The sequence below is a fragment of the Tachypleus tridentatus genome, chromosome 13, assembly GCF_004210375.1.
Source record: "Tachypleus tridentatus isolate NWPU-2018 chromosome 13, ASM421037v1, whole genome shotgun sequence".
Taxonomy (NCBI): Eukaryota; Metazoa; Arthropoda; class Merostomata; order Xiphosura; family Limulidae; genus Tachypleus; species Tachypleus tridentatus.
In genome coordinates this window covers 39,199,045-39,222,392 of record NC_134837.1, presented here as the reverse complement: position 1 = coordinate 39,222,392, position 23,348 = coordinate 39,199,045, and the positions used below count along the sequence as shown (strand labels likewise).

At 35.1% G+C, this 23,348-nt stretch overlaps 1 pseudogene across 1 annotated transcript in view; it reads left to right on the top strand.

Moving 5' to 3' along the window:
* The first annotated feature begins 16,108 nt into the window (after nucleotides 1-16,108).
* The window catches only part of LOC143241018 (ADAMTS-like protein 1), a 130,790-nt pseudogene continuing 123,550 nt past the window's right edge, over nucleotides 16,109-23,348 (top strand). Inside the window, exon 1 of the transcript XR_013022143.1 lies at nucleotides 16,109-16,877. The product of XR_013022143.1 is annotated as an ADAMTS-like protein 1 (transcript). The remainder of the gene's footprint in view (nucleotides 16,878-23,348) is intronic.

The following is a 23,348-nucleotide window of genomic DNA, read 5'->3' as shown; positions in this document are numbered from 1 at the left end:
ATCACCACCTACCGTCAACTCTTGGGCTACTCTTGTACCAACGAATAGTGGGATTGACCGTAACATTATAACGCCCTCGCGACTGATAGGACGAGCATGTTTGGTGTGACGGGGGGATTCGAACCTGCGACCCTCAGATTACGAGTCGAACGCCTTATCCCACCTCGCCATGCCGGACAGTATTGCGTAGCAGTGCGCTAAAATGGACAAACATGAGATGCCAGTTAAAGTTCCACTAAGCTGAGTAGTACCGAATTTTTTTTAGCTCAGTCAATTTGTATGGAGCAGAGCTGTAAAACTCTATACTAAAAATTTAAGTCGAATAGAAATTTCTATATTGCTCCCACTACTGTTTCGCAGTCATACTTTATTTCTATAAGAAAAAATAATATCTTACGAAATCCCTTTTTTTACTGATTTGTCTTCCATCTATAAACTACTTGCTTACTGATTCTTTATGGTTTGTTTTTTATTACTCGAAATACAGTGGAGCGCCGTTAAGCCGCGGTATTTGGGGGGTCAACCTGCTTAACCGCGGCTCAAGTGGTCCGCGGCTTAAACCTTTGTGACTGAAAAGCCGAAGTCGCCAACAGCTCCGCCGAGGAGCCTCATCCGAGCCATTGCGTGATCATTATATTGGATTATCGAATTAAAAATAATACTTTAATAATTTATCACTTTTTTCACTGACTTACCGCGGATTAACTTTAATGTATGGAGAGGTGTGATTCGGTAACAATGGCGGCCTCCATAAAGCTGACATAGAGAGCGGATAAGGTAGATTAACGGTCGATTTCTATTGTAATATATTTTATTTATTTCCCAAATTAAAGCAAGTCCTTTTTAAATATCCCCTTGAAGTTATAAAGCCAGGATTAAATTCGTAAGCCGCGTTTTACACGTTCTTAAATTAGCGGTGAGCCGCGATAATCCTCGCTCACATCGCTCACAAGACTTGCTACAGCGGCTTAAGCGATTTCGCGGTTTACTGGTCCGCGGCTTAATGGCGCTCCACTGTATTTCTGATTCGATCACAAATATCGCATTTATATTTAGTTTGATTTGTTTTGAATTACGCGCAAAGCTACACAAGAGCTATCTGCGCTAGCCGTCCTTAATTTAGCAATGTAAGACTAGAGGGAAGACAGCTAGTGATCACCACCCACCGCTAACTTTTGGGCTACTCTTTTACCAGTGAATAGCGGGATTGATCGTCACATTATAACGCCCTCACAGTTGAAATGGTGAACATGTTTGATGTGATTGGGATTTGAACCCACGACCTTCAGATTACGAGTCGAGTGCTGTAACCACCTAGACATGCAGGGCCCATTCATACTTATGAGAGAAACCAAAAAATATACTAATATTTTTGGAAGGATTTAAATCTTTGTAACGTAAGGGAGATAAATTGTAGTTACTGACATCATACATCATTATCCAGGTGGTTAGGGTGACACGCTCGAATCCACGAAATATGATCTCTTTTTTATCCATGGGGGTGTTATAATGTGACGGTCAATCCCACCGTTTGTTAGTAAAAGAGTAGCCCAAGAGTGGCGGTGGGTGGTGATGACTAACTGCCTTCCATCTTGTCTTTCATACTGCTAAATTAGGGACGGTTAACTCAGATATCCTTTGTGTAGTTGTGCGCGAAATTAAAACAAACAAACAAAATTGACATCATTAACAGCAGTTGTTGCCAAATATTAAAATATTTTTACGAATATGTTAATGGTATACAGGAGTGAGAAGGCGGTATTACATAAAGCAATTAATTATTTTTACTAAAACGCTAAAAACATAAACTTGAAGCAAAAGCTAAAGGACTGCATACCGGAAGCAAGTTCCTGTCATGTTTACAATCATCTTTTATTTTTTTCAATCTTCACGATAAACTTAGAAATGTCTCAGCAATGTAGTTGAAGGATGCAAGGTTTTAAACATTTGCGGGGATAATATGAAAGACAAAGTTCAAACATTTACTTTTATAGTAATTTCCTCCCAATGGCCACAACCGGGAAGCAATACTGCCAATACAATTAAAAAACAACAACAATAACCTAAATGACAACATGAGTGGAAAAAGTAATGAACAAAATGTTAAAAATGTAAAATTAACCAAATGAATAAATCTAGGATGGTGTCATGAGAATTACAATATCCAAAATGGCACTCCGCTGAGATACTTACATTTGCCCTATACATTTTTTAACTTGGGTCAAATTTCAACAGAAATCAAAATATTGTCGTGGTTAGAATGATCGAGTTAGTTCAGACTTTGACGGACAGAAAAGTGGTTTTAACTGAAAACTGAAAGTAATTAAAACACTCAAGCAGTATTATCTGTTGTTGTTGTTTTGTTGTTTTGAATTAGGCACAAAGCTCCACAATGGGCTATCTGTGCTCTGCCCACCACGGGTATCGAAACCCGGTTTTTAGCGTTGTAAGTCCGCAGACATACCGCTGAGCCACTGAAAGGCCAGTATTATCTAGATAACCTGCTTTGTTTTTTGGTTTTTTTTATTTTGCGCAAAGCTACTCGAGGGCTATCTGTGCTAGCCGTCCCTAATTTAGCAATGTAAGACTAGAGGGAAGGCAGCTAGTCATCACCACCCACTGCCAACTCTTGGGCTACTCTTTTACCAACGAATATTGGGATTGACCGTCACACTATAACGCCCCGACGGCTAAAAGGGCGAGCATGTTTGGTGCGACCGGGATTCGAACCCGCAATCCTGGGATTACGAGTCGAACGCCTTAACACAGTTGACCATGCCGGGCCACCCGATCGCCTGCAGCTCACGTTTCGCAGAGTATTAGATAAACATTTTTCTCTAGTGCATGTTGGGAAAATTGAAAATATTTATGACAACATTCGTTTTATAGAATAGTATTAGTTGTAGTGAAATTGTAATTTTTGTAGAATAATTTATTGCAGGGGTAACAGCCGTTCGGTGATGACGTATAGCTAACTTTTACTTGTACTAGTAAACAGAGGTAAAATGAATATATTTATTTTTAGTAAAACATGAAACTCTTTTGAATTTAATAAAATCAGCTTTACAATAGAAACTATGTTTAATTTTTCTTTAGTCTAAATTCACGCGAGTTTAGTCGTATATTTCTTAGATTTCTGAAACTGTCTATCAATTTCTGATTTTTCATAGTATGCTGAGGTTCAAGATATCACGATTTTACAAGTGTAACGAGTTCGTATCAAAATTTTTGTATTATTCTGGGCTTTAAATAAGAATGTTTCTAAAATGTGTTTCTTTTATTTTTTGATATAAATCTAAAAGCATTATTGCTCTTTTGTAAATATAATCCCACATTTCTGGTCTCTATAGTTACTGTCAAACTAAGCTATTTTTAGTCGGTAAGGTCATGCTGACCATTAAGTTTGGTTCACCTTGTGAGGTTACCAACTCAACAGTCACGTGAGGGGTGAGAGTTGTCGCAGACTACATTTTTGAATGACCTGGTTATCAGAGGTACACATCGTTTTACAGGTTTATTTATGTTTCTTTTTACTTCTCTCAATAATTCCCATCTTAGAGTTTATAGGATTAAACCGTATATTTGTCCAATCGCGTTGGAGGGTTTGATTTATTTCAATTATCTTTTGCTACAGTCCGTCATTTCTCTGTCGATAGCATTAACATTTTTCTATGGGTTTTGTTCATTTTTTTATTCACGTTTTCTTTAAACATATTTGGCTATAGGTAAATGAAGGCCGTTTTTTATGTATTGGGACCACTTTTCCCGCGTATTTTCTGTTATATTTTAAGCCATCATTGTAATGCTCGACACCCAAATTCTATACCTTTCAGTCCCGTTTAGCACTGGGGTAAATTCCTGGAATGGGAACACCACACATACTTAAATAAACACTTCCACGTTATCAGAGTAGGCCCGGCATGGCCAAGTGTGTTAAGGCGTTCGACTCCTTATCTAAGGGTAGCGGGTTCGCATCCCCGTCACATCAAACATGCTCGCCCTTTCAGCCGTGGGGGCGTTATAATGTGACGGTCAATCCTACTATTCGTTGGTAAAAGAGTAGCTCAAGAGTGGGCGGTGGGTGGTGATGACTAGCTGCCTTCCCTCTAGTCTTACACTGTTAAATTAGGGACAGTTAGCACAGATAGCCCTCGAGTAGCTTTGTGCGAAATTCAAAAAACAAGTTATTAGAGCAAGCTAACTGCGTCACTGATGAGCACGTGACCGCATTACACTTATTCCGCATTCTGATTAATTAAATGATAATTACACATTTATTTGAATATTTGTTAGCATTTGAATTTTCTATAACTTAAAACAGTTAATAATGCTGCATATAACATATTTCTTGCATTTTTATTATTATTTTGGTACAGTAAATAACTCGTTTTGTTTCCTTTTCATGAAAATTATCACTTAGGTCCGGTAATCATTCGTGAGAGTACACGATTGATGTGAAAATTAACCGTGCGCCTGAATGACTTCTACTCCCTAAATATATTCATTGTACTTCTGATGTCATTTCTAACAAGGCGTCACAAAGATTAAACGGACTCGCCTGTGAATATCGACTAGAATTCGTTCATTTATCTTAAGATGTTCTATACTTCATTGATAAATCATGCATTGGAAGGTCGTTTTTAACTTTTTTATCTTGTGGAATGGACAATACACATATAAATGCACAATCATAAAGTCGTAGGCTTGAGTTTGTTTGTTTGTTTTATGAATTTCGCACAAAGCTACTCGAAGGCTATCTGTGCTAGCCGTCCCTAATTTAGCAGTGTAAGACTAGAGGGAAGGCAGTTAGTCATCATCTCCCACCGCCAACTCTGGGGCTACTCTTTTACCAACGAATAGTGGGATTAACTGTCACATTATAACGCCCCCACGACTGAAATGGCGAGCATGTTTGATGTGACGGGACCCGCGACCCTCAGATTACGAGTGGCACGCCTTAACATGCTTGGCCATGCCAGGCCCCCCTAGGCTTGAGATCTTCAAGATTGGTAAAAGCGAAGGAAAAGATTCATGAAACTTATTAATTTAATAACTATGTGTGATTTTAGAATGTACCTGGAGGTTTAAATGTGTACGATATTTGGGTTCCTGTGTTGAAACATTAATTAAGTCAAACATCTCTGCACTTCGAAATACAATCCAACACCACGTGCTGGTAAAATTGACAAAAACAGCAACAAATATATTCGTAAGAGTTGTCACTAAAACGTGAAATTACACTATATCGATAAACATGAAAGTTATAAGGATTATTTATATTTAACGTAAGAAAAGTTACTTCTTGTTATTATAACTTTGTTGTGTACAAAACTATATATAATTCCTCTTTCTTTACACTTAGTTTCGTTTGTTTGTACATAAGAACAAAGTTTCACATTTCATGGTGAACTATCTCCGATTTGTCCACAATGAGTATCGAAACCTGATTAATGGCGTTGTATATCAACAGACATACCGCTCTGCCACAGGGGGGAGAGCAGCAAGCAAGGACTAATTGTATTAATTGTACTAATGTGCGCGTTTGTGTGTTTTTCTTATAGCAAAGCCGTATCGGGATATCTGCTTTGTCTACCGAGTGTTGTTGTTGTTGTTTTTGAATCAAACACAAAGCTACACAATGGGCTATCTGTGCTCTGCCCACCACGGGTATCGAAACCCGGATTGTAGCCTTGTAAGTCCGCAGACATGCCGCTGAGCCACTGGGGGGCATCTACCGAGGGGAATCGAGTCCTTGATTTTACCACCGGGGGATAATTGTATTAGTAAACTGTAGACCAATAGTTTGACAGCAAATTTCCAAGAATACATATATTGTGAAAGGATAGGCTAAGCGATAAAATAATCTTTCTCCCTACATTTTGTTCAGTTATTTTTTTACCTTTTTATATTAAAGTTTTCGTGACGTTACTATAAAATATCGAGAATACGACGCAAATAAAGGCTGTGGGAAGTTTTGAATTTAATACAGAATACAAATGATCCAGAAGAGAAACAGGCGCTTAATACATCATCCTGATTAACTGTTTCTTCTTCTCCGTATCAACAACCACTTTATATGATTACCATTTTACTTAATTAAATCTTATATAGAATGTAAGTATTGTAGTATTCGACGCTTCTAAAGGTTTTTTGTTTTTTTTGAAACGCCTGATGTTAATTAAAGGTGTATTTTTGCTTCTATGTAAATACCAAGTAAACATTTATATTAACTATTCTACGGAAAATTTATTTTGTGCTCTGTTAAACGACAATATTAAACATAAATTTATACGAGTATTCATAAATGTGACTTTATGCAGTAGGGTTTATCAGTTTTTTACTATACTTCAGAAAAATGAATTTCAGTACATTTAGAGTGCTGAATACCTGCATATCTAACATGTGTCAATAAAATAACGCTCTCTTTCGGAGAAAAATGCAATATAATTTGAGAGAGAAAACTCAGCTTTTACATCTCTACCAGACAAAATAAGATTTTAAAAATGCAAGTCGATACAACGAAAAGTTCATAGAAGTCAAATGAATAAACCTTTTTTATTATAAAAATAAAATGAAATAAAGGTTTGTTAGGAGTAAGTAATGTACTCACGAGAGTAACACGAAGGTATCTTTTAAACTGTAACTATACCCTTAACACCAGGGGGCTTTAAAATATTTTATTTTTTCACAAATAAAAAACAGGTGCAACTGTCTCCAGATTAATTGAAATATCTAAAACAGAAATAGCACATTTAATTAAATAAACACTGTAATAACTTCTATTTTATTCGCCAAAAGAGGAAACAAGTAAAATCATCAATATAAAACACCGATTCTTGTTAGTTAATGATATATTCGAACAACAAAAACTTTTTTTATCATACCTGAGGTTGTGCAATAAACAAACGTTTTCTAAATCATCGAACCGCTACGTCTTCCACTTTATTTGAATCAAGTTTGTTTGACAAGTATACTTTTCCCTCTATTTGTGAAATTATATTTAAAATATTTTTGGCGAGTGTATATTAAATATATTTGGCATGTGAAAGCAACACAAGTAATTTATGAAAACGTTTTAAGACATGTATTTTTTCATGTCATTTACTTCCAGTAGGGAGCGCTAAAACATTAATGTATGAGATTTTGGTATTTAGTATTTGGTCTTCATCATAAAAAGTAAAATAAATTAAACATAAGCTTTTTACTTAGACTTATATATATTATTTGCAGTCACTTATCCATTAATCTATTTGTATCTTCAAAAATAAAGCCAAGTGTCGTTTCCTGGCAATAAATTTTGTTGCTATAAATCATATAACATCTCAGAAAATGATTGGAAAACACTAGACATTTTTTTTGTATTTTTCTGTATTTTTTTCAAGCTCTATAATCAGTCTTATTGTCTGTAAGTAAATTTCTTTATGAGAATAATGCTTTACTAACGATATTTTTTACAGTAGTCTCTCCTTAACGAAATTAAAAGAAAAACAGATGAAACTATAGAATTATTATATTTGAAGCTGTGTTAAATAGAATGTACTGAATACTTTCTATTGAACAAATGAATATTGTCTTGGTATTCAGTCATTAACAAAAAGGTATTGATACCTTCCTACCTCCCCCTTATTCTTCTTTCAGGTATCTGTGGTTAATTTTCTTTAAACTTTCAAGGCTTGTTGTTATCTAGAAGAAAACGTTTTCAAGTTTACTTAAATTTTCTTTCCCATACACACTTCAGCTTATATGTATTAAAGATTACAATCTTTAATATTTCACTTCTATCAAATCCGCAAAGTGATTTCTTATTCTCGAGGTTTACAGCTGAACCACTTGGTCTAACTTAAGCGTCTTATCAAAGGACCACAGTCATATGGACACAGATAATACTTATTTTTCCAATTTCTCCGTTTAGTAGAGAGCAAAGAGATGGCTATGTGATAAAGTATATTAAGCGACATAAGAAGTAATATAAATGCATAAGAAATCATAAGACCAAAATTTACTACGTTTTTTGCTTAAGATGATTCATTTTCACAAAATCGTGAGATATATGGTGATCAAATATTCGTCTTTCACCACTAAGAACACAGCTATTTTACAGAGTTCATAATCTTTTGGGAATGTCTTATGATATGGTTTGTAGATAAATGTTGATAGGAGAAATTTCGATTCATTTGATGATAACCAGATTAATATGTGTAAAAACAGGTTCCCTTCTGCTAAAGTATTTTTTATTTTAGAATTATTGTGATGCTGACTGCGTAATACCTGATAAAATATGCAGTTATGCAAAGTCTGTTAGAAAATGCGTAAATATTTTCCAGATTATGCTGCAAAAAATCGAAATATATTTTTTTTTGGTACACAGATCTTCAGAATATTTTGAAAGATTACTTAATGAACTTGCTGTAAAAAAAATTACAGATGTCTCTCCATAAGATGAGTAGATAATTTCACACATTTTATTTTTAAGAAATGATTACTATGAAAAAAAAACAACACTTTAATACGTGTCTAAGTAAAATCAAGTATATACCAAAAACACATAAAACAATTAATTTAGTAAAGAGCTCAAAAGTCGTTGCCTCGTTCTACAGTTCGAGAGATTCCGAAACTGTCGAAAAATGTTCCGTTCAAATAATATTTTAGCAATATTTTGGTTTGTGTAAAATTTCGCGCAAATCTACACATGAGCTATCTGCGTTAGCCATCTCTAATTTATCAGTGTAAGACTAGAGGGAGAGCTGTTAGTTATCACCACCTACCGCCAACTCTTGGGTTACTCTTACCAACGACTAGTGGGATTTATCATCACATTATCGCCCCCACGGCTGAAATGGCGAGCATGTTTGGTGTGATGGGAATTCGAACCTGCTACCATCAGATTACGAATCGAATGCCTTAACCACCTGGCCATGCTGGGCCATATATATGAATGATATATCAAATTTATTAGGGATATCTAATGGCTGAAATTTCGTTAAAGACGTTATAAGCTAGTTACAACGAAAATAATATATAAAAACTCCATAGAAAGGCTTAAATAGAACTTCTAGGAAGCAACACTTTAGAAATACTTGACTGCAAAACTTGTCTTTCCCACAGAAATCAGTTGCTTGTTCTAATTTTCTTACTCAATATTGGAATTATGTTTTTCTATAAGACGTTAAGAAATACATATTTTGAAGTTTTTTTATTTTAACTTAAAATAAAAATTTCTCAAAATGCTCTTTTGAGCTTTGCGCTAGATTATCAATAAAATTAATAACCAAAACTGAAAGTCGTATAAAATAGAAACTTCTCTTTAGTGTGTAATCAGGCTTGTCGAGCGGAGTAAATGTCACACCTCCACAAATCTGTCATTCTGCTTTGGGCATAACACCGAATCATTCTTTCTGTATTTTTCCTTTTTCTTTTCTTCAGAGAATAATACTTTGGGGTGGTAAGACTATCCGTGTAGAATTAAAACGATGTTGTGGCAAGACGTAGAAAGAGCCAAAGTAAGCGGTAGATTAGTTGAAAAGGTTTTTTTAACCTTTTTATTTTTGGAAAACACGAAAAAGCACTCGCTTGAAAGAAATGAGGGTAAAGTAAACGTCATCATACCTTACTCGACATTCCGGTGAAGAGAACCCATCAAAAATACAAACTTATTCTTATTGTTTCAACAGAGTTTCTACTGTCAATCCAAGCAAAATCCTATTTCCAGCTGTATCAATGAAAATATGTATGATAAATCCATATTTTATCCCGAGAAGAACACGGAAATATATCAAACACGTATGAGAAACATACATCTATAGATCATCGAAAAATATGTTTCTGATTTAGAAACACCATAAGAACATGTGAATGTTTTTTTTTTTGTTTTTAATTGTAAATAGAAATGATCTAGTAAAGAGGAGGAGGGGTGGAAGATAGCACGCTGTTAGAAAGTTATGTACATCAGTTGATGTTCATGTTCTTACAGAAGTCGCATCTTCTATAACTCCATATAATGAGACATAGTTATTACCATTAGTCACATTGAAGTTGGGATCTGCAGTAATGAAACCTATGAACGATAACTGCTTACTTTCAGACAATATTAAATAGTCTTGACCATGGGCTATCGTGACAGTTTAAAAACTGAGAAGATATATTTTGGACTTTTTACGTATAAATACGAATTAACACCTTTGAATAAAGGTTATTAAAGACTCTAACAAAAAGCCTAGCCTAGTATATTGAGAATTTGCTTCATATACAGCTTCACCAACGTAAAGTTGTATTTCTTTAAATACAGTATAGCATTCTGCATTTTACCAAACGTGTGTATACACGTAACTTGTGATTTCCAATTAAAATTATACTGACATCATGCAGCTCACCAAACATGTGTTTACACATAACGTGTGATTCTCAATTAAAATTATACTGACATCCTGCAGCTCACCAAACGTGTGTTTACACATAACGTGTGATTCTCAATTAAAATTATACTAACATCCTACATTTCACCGATAATAATAATAGACATTTTTGAAACGAGGAATGGATAATTAAGTTCGAATTAATTATTAAATGTCTCACACATGTTCTATTTATTTACTCTAGTCGTCATTTTTCATAACAGGTATTTACTTTGAAATTCTAATGTGGGTTTCACTTTACAGGAAAAACTGTTTCTTTATACATAAAAAAATGTCAAAGTGAGAGTAAATTTTCATCATATATGTTCATTTCTTATACTCAATAATGTTGTTGTTGTTTTATACCGTTAAGTATGAACACTATGAAAACTTATACTGATTTTGACGGAACGTGGCCAAATTGCAAGCACGCCAGGTTGCTGATTGTAAGGTCTAACGCTCAAATCCACACTATGCTACTGAAAAAACTCTGCACTTTCAACTACAGGCGCGTTGTTAAACTAACAATCGATCCCGCTGTTCGAGTAAGATGAGCTGTGTAGGCGGTAGGGGTTATAGACTGGTTGCCCTCCTTACGGTCAGTAGTTTTAAATTGGAACGACAAAACATAAGCTTTGGTATCTCCCACCTGGCCTTTTATTCCGTATGCCGCATATTGTTGAAATTATCAAATGTATAGGATTAGTGCACGTGGATTTGGAGCTGTGTCCACTTATTACGGTGACAGTTGGTCGCACACTTCATAATCTGTGTTCTTATAATACAGTGAAGTACGCAATATTCCGTTAGATAATAATAGTTTGAACGAACACTCTTGTGATAAAATTCAATCACTTAGAATTAATCTTTATTCGCTTGTACTTCCAGTTTAAAATGTCCTAAACACTGATCTTCAGAATGTCACCCATGCGGTATGTGTTGAAGGTGCAGAATGTCACCCATGCGGTATGTGTTAAAGGTTAAAAATAAAAGCGATAAGATAACAAAAGAATAAAAGTAAAAACTAGGGTTCTGGTAATAAGTGCTTGAAGCGATTAATTTAATATTTTCATTGACTCTTGTTATTGTTTTATTACTCAAAGCTTGTTTGTTGTTTGCTTGTTTTTGAATTTTGCGCAAAGCTACACGAGGGCTATCTGCGCTTGCCGTCCCTAATTTAGCAGTGTAAGATTAGAGGAAAGGCAGCTAGTCGTCACCACCCACCGACAACTCTTGGGCTACTCTTTTAGCAACGAATAGTGGGATTGACCGTCACATTATAACGCTTCCATGGCTGAAAGGGCAAGCGTGTTTGGTGTGACAGGGATACTCAAAGCTACATATTTGGTTATGTGACCGTCGTTGGGAATTAATTTCCGGATTTTAGCATTGCAAATCCTTAAAGTTGCTGTGGATCCACCGGACGGCTTATGAAGAATCTACATTATATCTTTATTGGTAACATATAATAATCTTGTACACCGGTAAGTCTACAGATTTACAACGCTAAAATCAGCGGTTCGATTCCCATCGGCGGATTCAGCAGATAGCCCGGTGTGGCTTTGCTATAAAAACACACACTGTTATTATTCGGTAGTTTCCTTGTCGTATTGCAAACTTTAATACTCCGTCTATGGAAACTGACTTCTAACCTCGCTATTGTAAAATACATGAAAACACAGTGAAGCAAAACCTTAGAAACTATGTAGCGAAATAAACAGAAACAATTACTGGCAGAAAGGAGCTTGTATTTCCCTTTTCTGTTTAATTTATAGTAAACTTGGGATTTTGTTATTATTTCGATTATTAAAATGCTTCCAAAGATCAGAGAGCGAATCTCCAGTTTACATTTGATAAAATTTTCCATCATTTTATTGTCACTTATATCATTATATATATTCAGAAGATCCAGTTGAACAAAGTCAGCTGATGATATTGAGACTTCCGGTTCTGTTCGTGATTAAACGTTACTGGATAGTGGGTTCTTGCACTTCTGGACTTATTGTTTTATTTTAAATAAATAATCAGTCACGTTAAATTGTCTAGTCTAATCATCTACATGTAATTTACCTTTATATGATGTTCATTCACAATCGTAAACCTAGAATTGAGGAAGTACTTGGTATTTCTAAGAATTAATTTGTATGTTCGTAAAAACAGGGAAATTCTCACAATTACAGAGGAAATTAAATACCACAAGGGTGATTTCACAGTTGTATATACATTTCAAATGTAACATTAAAATAAGCAGGTTTAGATGATATTCTGTAAGAATATTCGAACATTATTTCTATTTTTGTACGCCTTTTTCGCGACTAGTATAACTGTATTTTTTTTATCAAACTGTAAGTTTTGCTTATCATTTTTACTCCAACAAAGTAATTTATTTGTTCCGTTTTGAAGTACACTAAAATAATACATTTCAGGCTCCTTCAAGCACATCCGTACATATTTCATTTAAATGTTAACGACAAGTAACCATGCAGTGATTATAGTCTTTCATATTATTTTATACTCGCCAGTTTCAATTCAAATTCGGAGGTGTAGCAGTTTGAAATGGTAGCCTCTCTTTGCAACCGATTCGCGAAGAGAAGTGCACAGAAGGGGGCATGAAGATCTGTTATAAACTAACCCGTCTGTCGGCCCCTTCCTCAACATGATTCTGTATTCTTATCGGAGATAGCATGTCTCTCGCGGTGGTTGACAAATGGGCTTGTCAATGTAGCCTCTTAGACGTATAGTGATATGCTGTAAACAATATTTGGTCTTGGCAGACCCGGACAGTCACAATGACGTCCAATGCCCTTCTGTAATATTATAGATCTAACAAGGAGGTGTTTTTTCTTATTCGTTTGTATAGCAATATCCAGCTGTTTATGTCTTAATTAGCTCAACAACTTAAGTCAATTTCATATAGTATGTCTGTACCCAATACCTGTTCGTATCATACCTCTAAAACCGTTTATTAGTTTATACTATTTGGCAATCATATTTTAATCTATGATGGAATATGTAAGAATGTGTCCCTTATTCATTTAAGTTGTTATGTGTAAATTGGTTAATGTATAAATATAAACACTGGTGAAATCACTAGATTTATAGTTCAAGTTAATCATTGTATGAAATCAAGTAAGTTAATCACTAATATAACTTGTTATATTTATAAGGTACTTGTGTTGGCTCTATGGATATAAATACTGTCTGGAACCAGTAGGTTTATAATTAATTTGTGGTCTGACCACTATTTTTAGCAATAATTAATACATCTAAACCATTCGCTCTTTTATTACATTTATTTATTTAGATTAACATTATTCTAGGAGTCCTAGAAGCTCATTGGAATCTGAAATAACCTTTATATTAATACAACTAAAACAATAGTTTTTTTGGTGTATTTTCAAATAGTTAGTATATTTGGGCTCAAAATACTTGCGTGAAATATCAGATGTCTCTAAAAAACAAAACAGAGGATACAACTAAGGTCCTATAAATTGAAGCCAGTTTTTGAAATTTGTTCTTGTATATATTTGAGATATAACAAGCGTGAAGGTGAGATGTGACAACTTTGGGTAAAATTTAAATAACAATCTACAACTTCTAAACTGTACTATGCATAATATCAGGGTACAGAGAACAACATCTAATAAATCAAATTTTCTGTTTTTTGTTTCTTAAAATAATTAACTGATAAAATTGTTCTTAATGCGGATATTACTTTGTAATATAGTAACAAAGGTCTTTAAGATGTTCCTAGAATAATAGCAAGTAGGCTTTCCATTTTTGATCAGCCTGGATCCTTTAATTAAAGTTTTTGTTTTCTTTTTTCCAATATGATCTTAGTCCTAATCGCTTTTCCATTTTACGAGAGCCACAGAAAGGTACATATTCTTTCAGTATCTTGTTTGATCTTTAAAACGTTCAATTATATCATTTAAAAACGTAATTTAAGTATTTTGTAAAATGGTTTAAGGATATTGAAAACAACAACAACAACGTATATAAACTAGCCGTAGCTGTTTAGGTTTGTTTGTTACTAAGTGCTCAAAACTATACAGCAGTTTAAGATTAATGCCAAACATTTTGATTGGTGCAAAGGATAATAAATTGACGACATTTTGTAAATTTACGTCAGTGTCTATTTATTGTTTTAAAAGCAATTTCTGGTGGTTGAAAAGCGTGCCCCGGCATGGCCAGCTAGTTAAGACACTCGACTCGTAATCCGAAGGTCGTTGGTTCAATTCCTCATCACACCAAATATGCTCGCCATTTCAGACAGTGGGTCAATGTGACAGTCAATCCAACTATTCACTGGTAAAAATAGTATCCGAAGAGTTTGAGGTGGGGGGCGATGACTAACTCCCTTTCCTCTACTCTTACACCGTTAAATTAGGGACGGCTACTGCAGATAGCCTTCGTGTAGCTTTGAGCGAAATTCAAAACAAACCAATCGTTAGAAGTGAATATTTGACTTATTATTTTTGCCTTCGTATTCATTATTACACAAAATTTGTTTTATGAGGTTAGTTTTAACACCTCTTTCAGTCAGCTACCCTTGTGGTACTCGTCGTAAGGCATCTGATTACTTTTAAGTTTTACCATCTTCCTCATAAAGTTCCCATTTTAAACTCATTTCAACATATCATCGTCAATATAAGAAGTTAAAATTTATATTTTCAACATTCTTTTAATTTATGATCGCCTATAGATATATTTGAATTACTTATTCTCGTCCTATCGGCAGTCTTCCAAAGTGGAAAAAAAAAGCTTCCTATCCAAGGGTATGTCTCTTTGTCTACATGTCGATCATTTTGTTTTGCTAGCTATCTACTTTAAGCCTTTTTGGATAAGTAGGAAAGTAGGTCGTTTTTCAAAATAGAAAAGCATGATAAAGCTCGAAATACGAAAATTTAAAAATATAATAAAATTAATATCCTGAGTTCTGTAAAATGTTTGTTTAATTTGCACGTCAAGGTAGCGCTTCATTAGTTAATGATACATAATGTGTATAGAGAATAGTTTTGAATTAAGCACAAAGCTACACAATGGGCTCTGCCCACCACGGGTATCGAAAGCCGGTTTTTAGCGTTGTAAGTCCGCAGACATGTCGCTGAGCCACTGAGGGGCACGTACAAAGAGAGAGAGAACAGAATATAAAAGAAAAAAAAGGAACTACACACAGACAGTGTTGAGTATATTTTAATATTTTTGTTAAATCGATAATTACTAATTATTTAGCTTTAAATTTTTCACCAGATTTTTTTTACTTTAAAGTAACCATTGTTGTTTTTCGAATCTGATGTCTTATCTCAGAATAATGCGCCCATTTATTTAATTATTTTTCATAAATCTGTAGTCCGAATTAAGATCTGACAAAGTGTTTCCTGAGACATCACTGCCTTTTTAGTATCTTATGATTTCTTGAAAACTCGGTTGAAGAAAAGTCCTTTTTTACCACGCGCTTATAAATGCAGATGTCTACTTACGAACAAGTCGGGTGTGTTGTGTATTCCAACACGAAATGTGCTTTTGACATATAAATTGTCTTTGTCTCTCAGTCATTGGAGAGATAATGTTTTGGAACAGATCGATTGTACGTCAGATTTCTATTGCCCTGCACTTTACAGAAGTTTGTAATGGGCAATTTGCCACGCATGCGCGTTACAACGATTAGCGATAGGGCGGGGATAGAGCCCAACTGCCAGGCCTACAAGTAGATGAAGCAGAGATAGTGCGGAGTGTAGTGTTGCCCACGTTACTTGGTCTCGAGGTATAACCTAGATGTTAAGAGTTATATTTTAGTAGGCAGGTAGCCTCCTCTAAGCTCCTATCACCATGGTGTTACAAGTAAGTAGCTGCAAACTGACAGAACTTTAAAACATAAGCGTTTCAGATACCTTACGAGAAAATCCACAACTGGGACCTTTCTAAAATTGTTAAACTGACTCAGAAAATTGCTTTTAGTCAAAGTTTACTACTAGTCTTAATCTTACGTGTTTGAAGATAAGTTTAAGACTGTTTAAACTTAAGATACCTCGTCTTTTATTGTTTCATTAGATTATGATGTCTGCTCTTCTATCCGGGTCGAGAAGCTCAGAACATTTCGCTAAAATAATTTCATATTGGCGCTGAAGATACTTTGCAAAGCCTTTGAGGTTTTCGTGAATATTTGGTTTAGTTTTATAAATAAAAGAAAAACAAACTCCCGAAGGTTCAACTCACAGGCTCTCTATTCATGTCCAAAGAACGAGACATGGCATTAAGACTAAAACAGATTGAATGAAAGCTTGACAAACTTTCACCGACACTCTGGAACCAACTATCTTTGAACTAAAGCCATTGTAGATATAACCTCTCGAAGTGGTATCAGAAAAAGGCCCGATCTAACGGTTACGACATCGTTTGAGAACAACAACAGGGCAAAGGTGAACAGCGATGACTTCGGGACAGGACAAGGCTTGTCACACTAGTGTTATCAACATCTTATCAGTAAGTATACTATACTCTTGTTGGTTATCATATCGTGTATATACACCTCGGTACGTGGAACATTGAGGCCATCAATTTAACTATGCACCAAAAAGAAATAAAAATAAAGAAATCCTAAATAAGAAACCGGAGAAACCTGTTGAGATGATGAGAAATAAGCACAAACCAGTAACAAATTCCTTAATGATATTTTAATAGGTGTCTGAAACCCCTCAAACAAGTACCTTCAAGAACTGCTAGAGTCGTCACGTTTCAGGTTTTGTTATTCTTTACTATATTGTAGTTTATTAAGCAGCAAAGATAACCTGACTGTCGTAATCACAAGTCCGCTCAGGTGGGTATAACGAACAACCTGTCCTTAGTGTCGTTAAAGATCGTGATTTTAACTTAGTTTGAAAAACGTTTGCCCTCTTGGTATTATGTACCTCTAACACTTGTGAATTTCACTAATTTCAAAGTTGAACACTGTAAGTTAGCTAGAAAATAGTATATCCAATTTATTCATGATAGTTCAGGCTTTGATGCGACGATTCGCTGCTGTCATGTGCAATAATAATAATAATAGGATCGTTGTAGCAAAAGATACCCATTTCGTGTCACGACAATAATCAAACAAGCGGCCAACAACAAGTGCATTCAATTAATTCCACGGAAGGTTAATAATATGAAAGCATGGATTTCAAATGAGTATGTTCAGTGCACGCTTTGTTCCAAATATCTGTTTTATCTCGTGAGAGAGAATTCTGACACTACTTTATCAAAGCGATATTGTATTTTTTGAAAAATAAAAAAATGGGTACAAGTTTTATAACATAATTAACTGTTTATTACCACATAAAATTAAAGTTTAAATTGACATAGATAAATATTAAGTTATAATTTTCATAAAAGCTGAAATAATAAAAATGCCTATAAGGATATCGATATCAAAGTATATGAATGAGTGTAAGTTACAAAATTAATTCTGCTTAATTTGAGAAATTTTAACGTCTCAGAATTACAAGCTGTTCGAAACAGCTAAACTAAATAGTTAAGCTTTTACAGTTCATCTTCTGAAAAATTCTAACATAATTGATCAAATATATTAAAAATAATATGAATGACCAGAAACTAGGTTAAGACATTACTGTTGACACTAGACCTAACGTGTTCATAATCTGAACATCTGCTAAACCTATCAACTCTAATTCTGTGGTGAAAAAGTTATCTAAAACTCGTCCCAGATGTTTCAAAAATGTTTTAAAACTCGTCAGAGCTAAAAAGCGACGATTACACAAAATGAAAGACTTCTAGAAGCAAACGGCAAGTCTAAGGACTTATAACTAAAAAATTAGGTTTCGATACCTGCAGTAAGCAGAACAAAGATAGTCCATTGTGTAGTACTATGCTAAATAACAAATAAAACAAAATCATAATCTATAACTAACAAGAACTGAAACTAGTGCTAGACATTTCAAGAAACTGATGAAAGATCCGAAATTCCGTAACTCAAACTAACCCCCGAAGTTTCAAGAAACTACGAAAATTTCTATAGCTCGCTGGAAAGAAATCTATTCCAATATTTTTAGCAAACGACAGGAAGTTTTAGAAAAAGCAGAACTGAACGTTGTCCTAACTGTTTAAGCTAATTGAAGAACTTAAAACTATTCAGAACTAAAGAACTAAAACTTGTCTTAGACATTTCAACAAAATTAATAAAAAAAGGTCTAAAGCTTGACGGAACTAAAACGGGTTCAACACACTGAATAAATATTGTAGAGCTAGCCAGAACTGAAACTAGTAATGGACATTTCAAAAAAGTGAAGAGAACTCTTGAATTATTTACATACATTGTTTGCTTATTCTTTCCACAAAAGCAAAAATATTTCTAAAAATATCTAAAGGCATGGCCATTCGATGGTTTGTAACAAAATTAAATCATTCGTAAGCAAATAAAAGCTGAAGTGTAACGCCCGCTTGTGATTGGTCTAAAGGAGACAATGTGTAGGTTGTTTTTCTCAACAGTGTATTAGACGTTTCGCTAAACAGTTGAAAGTGCTCGAAGAAAAGTTAAACCCGCAGAATAGAACAAATCTTCTGAATCGCTTATACCTTGACACTATGCATAGATAGAAAAAAAAAATAGATTCCATGTATCCTGTTTGTGTTAGCTGTATTTGACATTAAATATCAGTCGTGTTTCAGCAGTTGTTTGTAAATCTTCATTATGAATTTTTGTCAAAAGAAATGAGAAAGAAACAAACAGTTCAATTAGTTTATCGTTCTGTAATTGTCCCGCTTACTTTTTAATTGTAATTTTAGTTGTTTCTCCATCGTTTAAAACAAATCGTAATTGTAATACAAAAATAAGGTTATCGTTTAATAGCATCTTAAAATGTAATAACATTTTAGGTCCCCATCAGTAGCTCAGCTATAAGTCTGAATGTTCATACTTCTGAAATCAGAGTTTGGATACTCGTGGTGGGTACAATCGATACAGCCCAATGTGCATCTTTGTTTTAGCCCTTCTCTGGCTCAAGAGTATGTCTGCAATCTTACACTGCTAGAAACTAAGCTTCGATACCCATGTTGGACAGAGTACAGATAGCCCCTTGTATAGCTTTGTGAATAATTGTTTGTTTGTTTTGAATTTCGCGCTAAGCTAGGTTCCATTTTGTTTTTCTTTCTTCAGATGGGGCTGTTATTTGTTGTTGTTTCCTGTGTGCGTTTGTCGATGTGTCGTCCAATGAGGATTATTGGTTTGGTTTGTTTTTAATTTCGCACAAAGCTACTCGAGGGCTATCTGAGCTAGTCGTCCCTAATTTAGCAGTGTAAGACTAGAGGGATGGCAACTTGTCATCACCATCCACCGCCAACTTTTGGGATACTTTTTTACCAACGAATAGTGAGATTGACTGTCACACTATAACGCCTCCACGGCTGAAAGGGCGAGCATGTTTGGTGCGACCGAGATTTGAACCCGCAACCCTCGGATTACGAGTCGAATGCCTTAACACGCTTGGCCATGCCGGGCCCGTGATTAATTCCAAAGAAACAAACTGATTGTTGTCTTAATAGTGAAATTACGTTTAAGCAAGGGCCTTGTATGACCTAATGAATAGAATACCAGACTATGGATATGAGAGTCTATGACTGTGGTCACGCTGCCAGGAAAAACAAAACAAAAAATGGCTCTCTGCATTTAGAGCCGTGGAGACGTTCTAAGAATGAAGACCAAATCCGGAATTTTGATTACAGTAGAATAGGCGGTGATTCCAGTTAAGTTCATGTCTTTTTTCTAGTTCAAAATTAGGGACAACTAACGTAGATATTTAATGTGTAGCTTTGTCCGAAAGTCCAAAACAAACGAACAAACTGTTTAAATAAAGGGCAAATAGCAGTTCAGATAATTTCTCCATATTATAAAAAGTTTCAAAGTCTTGTGACACTTATAAAGACATTTAATGTTTGATGTAATGTGTGTATTATAACTTCTACCTACTTCTTGTGTTGTAATCTAAAGAACAAGTCTTGTAAAGAGAACGAACTACAAAATATGATTTTGAGAAGTGATGAGCTTTGATTTCTTTAGAATACAAAGTTAAGTGTCCATTTACATGTTCTTGGCAACATTCGTTTACGGTTTCCAGCGTATGGCCTAGCCCAGCAAAATGTATATATGTATGTATAGGTAGTCTGTTTTAACAGTTTCCTTTGAGAATCAGTAATGCTACAGTAACACAGTAATACAAAATTAAAACAAGTTTCTTTAAAAGCTTCGGCCCGGCATGGCCAGGTGGTTAAGGCACTCGACTCGTAATCTGAGGGTCGCGGGTTCGAATCCCCATCGCACCATACATGCTCGCTCTTTCAGCCGTGGGTACGTTATAACGTTACGGTCAATCCCACTATTCATTGGTAAAAGAGTAGCCCAAGAGTTCGCGGTGGGTGGTAATGACTAGCTGTTTTCCATCTTGTCTCGCACTGCTAAATTAGGGGCAGATAGCCCTCGTGTAGCTTTGAGCGAAATTAAAAAACAAACAAACAAACAATCTTCAAAAGCTATAAGTGAGAGTCACTGCTTCCGGCGTTCGATTTTAATTATCTTACAATAACTGGTTTAGTTGTTTGTGAAATAAGTAGTGGTATACGTTTGAGAAAGTTACACAAAATACATAATACCTTCATTCGGTATTACTTCCGTGAACGATAATTGTACAGCTACGGAACGTAGTTCATTAACATCACAAAAAGATGTGACGTCCCTAAAGGGTTACGTGATTAGTACTTACTACTAGATGGCAGCACAGTGTACCGGTTCTTCTGTACAACGCTTTGATTAGTCAACGAAGGCGCGTTTCCCACATAAGGACATTTTATTTTCTAATTTTCTGCTTAAATATACAGAGAAGCCCAAATATAGGTAGACAGTTGTATATGGAGTTTATCTTCTGGGGAGTACTCAAGGACAAAGTGTACAGTAGAAAATCACGTAATGTTGACGAAATGAAAAGGCACGACCCAGACGCATTTACAGAACTCAATGAAGAGACAGACACGTGTTAGAAAGTTTGCAGAAATGTCAGACAGACAGACGACAGGATTGTGTGAACACCTGCGGGATTAACTTAAACTAACTTGCCCATAATTTAATGTCATGTGTAAAATGCCGTTAAATAAATTATCAATTCTATACTTTAATTTTAATTCAATTACTTTAAATTCATCAACACTTATCCACTGCATACCTACTTTTGGGCCACCATATATACATATATATATAAAGAATCAAAGATATTTTAAAATAAAATATTATATCCAGTTTTTAAATATTTTAAGTTCCTTTGTTCATTGTAAAGCACAAAACTACACAAGAGGCTGTTTGTATTCTGTCCTCCACGAATATCCAAAACCCGATTTTTAGCGTTGTAAACCCTATGAATTAACGCTGGATCGCCAGAGAAGAGAATATTTCTATTATATATGGATTGAAAAATAACAATTTAATATTGGTGTAAATTACAATTAACCACAAAAACGGATGGCATAGTCAGGTGGTTAAGGCACTCCAGGCGTAACCTGAAGGTTGTGGGTTCGAATACCCGTCACACCAAACATGCTTGCCCTTTCAGCCGTGGGGGCGTTATTATTTTACGGTCAATCCCACTATTCGTTGGTGAAAGAGTAGCCCAAGAGTTGGCGGTGGGTGGTGATGACTAGCTGTCTTTCTTTTAGTGTAACACTGCTAACTTAGGGACGGCTAGCGCAGATAACCCTCGATTAGTTTTGCGCGAAATTCAAGACAAACAAACCAAACATAAAAATGCGGATCATGGTGTGCTTATGTCATCAACTTATAGAAAACAAAAATATTTTCTGTACATATCTTTGATTACTTTAATCAGATTATTTTAATATAAATCATGTAACAAACAAAAATATATTTTTAAAGTTTCGTACAATATTAGTCAAGCGATAAATGTTTCACTTGATGTTCAGTGGAAAAATACTTTTTTGTTCGTTTGTTTGTTTTGGAATTTCGCACAAAGCTACTCGAGGGCTATTTGTGCTAGCCGTCCCTAATTTAGCAGTGTAAGACTATAGGGAAGGCAGCTAGTTATCACCACCTACCGCCAACTCTTGGGCTACTCTTTTACCAACGAATAGTGGGGATTGACCGTCACATTATAACGCCCCCACGGCTGAAAGGGCGAGCATGTTTGATGTGACGGGAATGCGAACCCGCGACCCTCAGATTACGAGTCGCACGCCTTAACGCGCTTGGCCATGCCGGGCTTCAATAGAAAAAGAGCAAAATATTTAACCATCTTGTTGGACTCATGAATTCAGAACTACACGCTACAAACTAACTTTCTGTATGTTTCTAATTAACTGATAAAATTGTATCAGAAAACTGGAAAATTAGTATGTGTAGTCTATATGTCTTAGTTTCATATTAGAATAGCAAATTATAATAATAATAAAAAAGATAAAATGGACATCTGTCGGAAAATAAAATAATACGCCCCCTGCCGGCTAAATTTGATGTAAGGTATTTAATTGCGGCTTTGTCCTACAGTAACATCTAAATATCTCAGTAACCTGACAAAAGATTGGTTTATTTCTTTTAGCGCATGGTTACACAACAGGTTAACCGATCCGTGTTCAAAGAGAGGAATCGCGCCCAAAGATTTAGTGTTATAAGTCTGCTAATCCACCAGGAGCTTTTGCTTTCAGTAATTATAAGAAAGAATAAACTTGAACGAACCATGCAGGCGATATGACTAACTGCTAAAGTACACGACTACAATGTTCACATTCTCATTTCATGTAAGTTGAGATTTATAAATCACCCATTCTGAGGCAGTTCGTTTTGACAAATACTACGTTGTTTGTTTTGAAAAAAAAAAAAAATGTTCCTATTGGCTTTTATTACATTTTGTTACCGATGAGATTTGTGTGGTAAAATATTTCCGTCGTGAATATGAAATC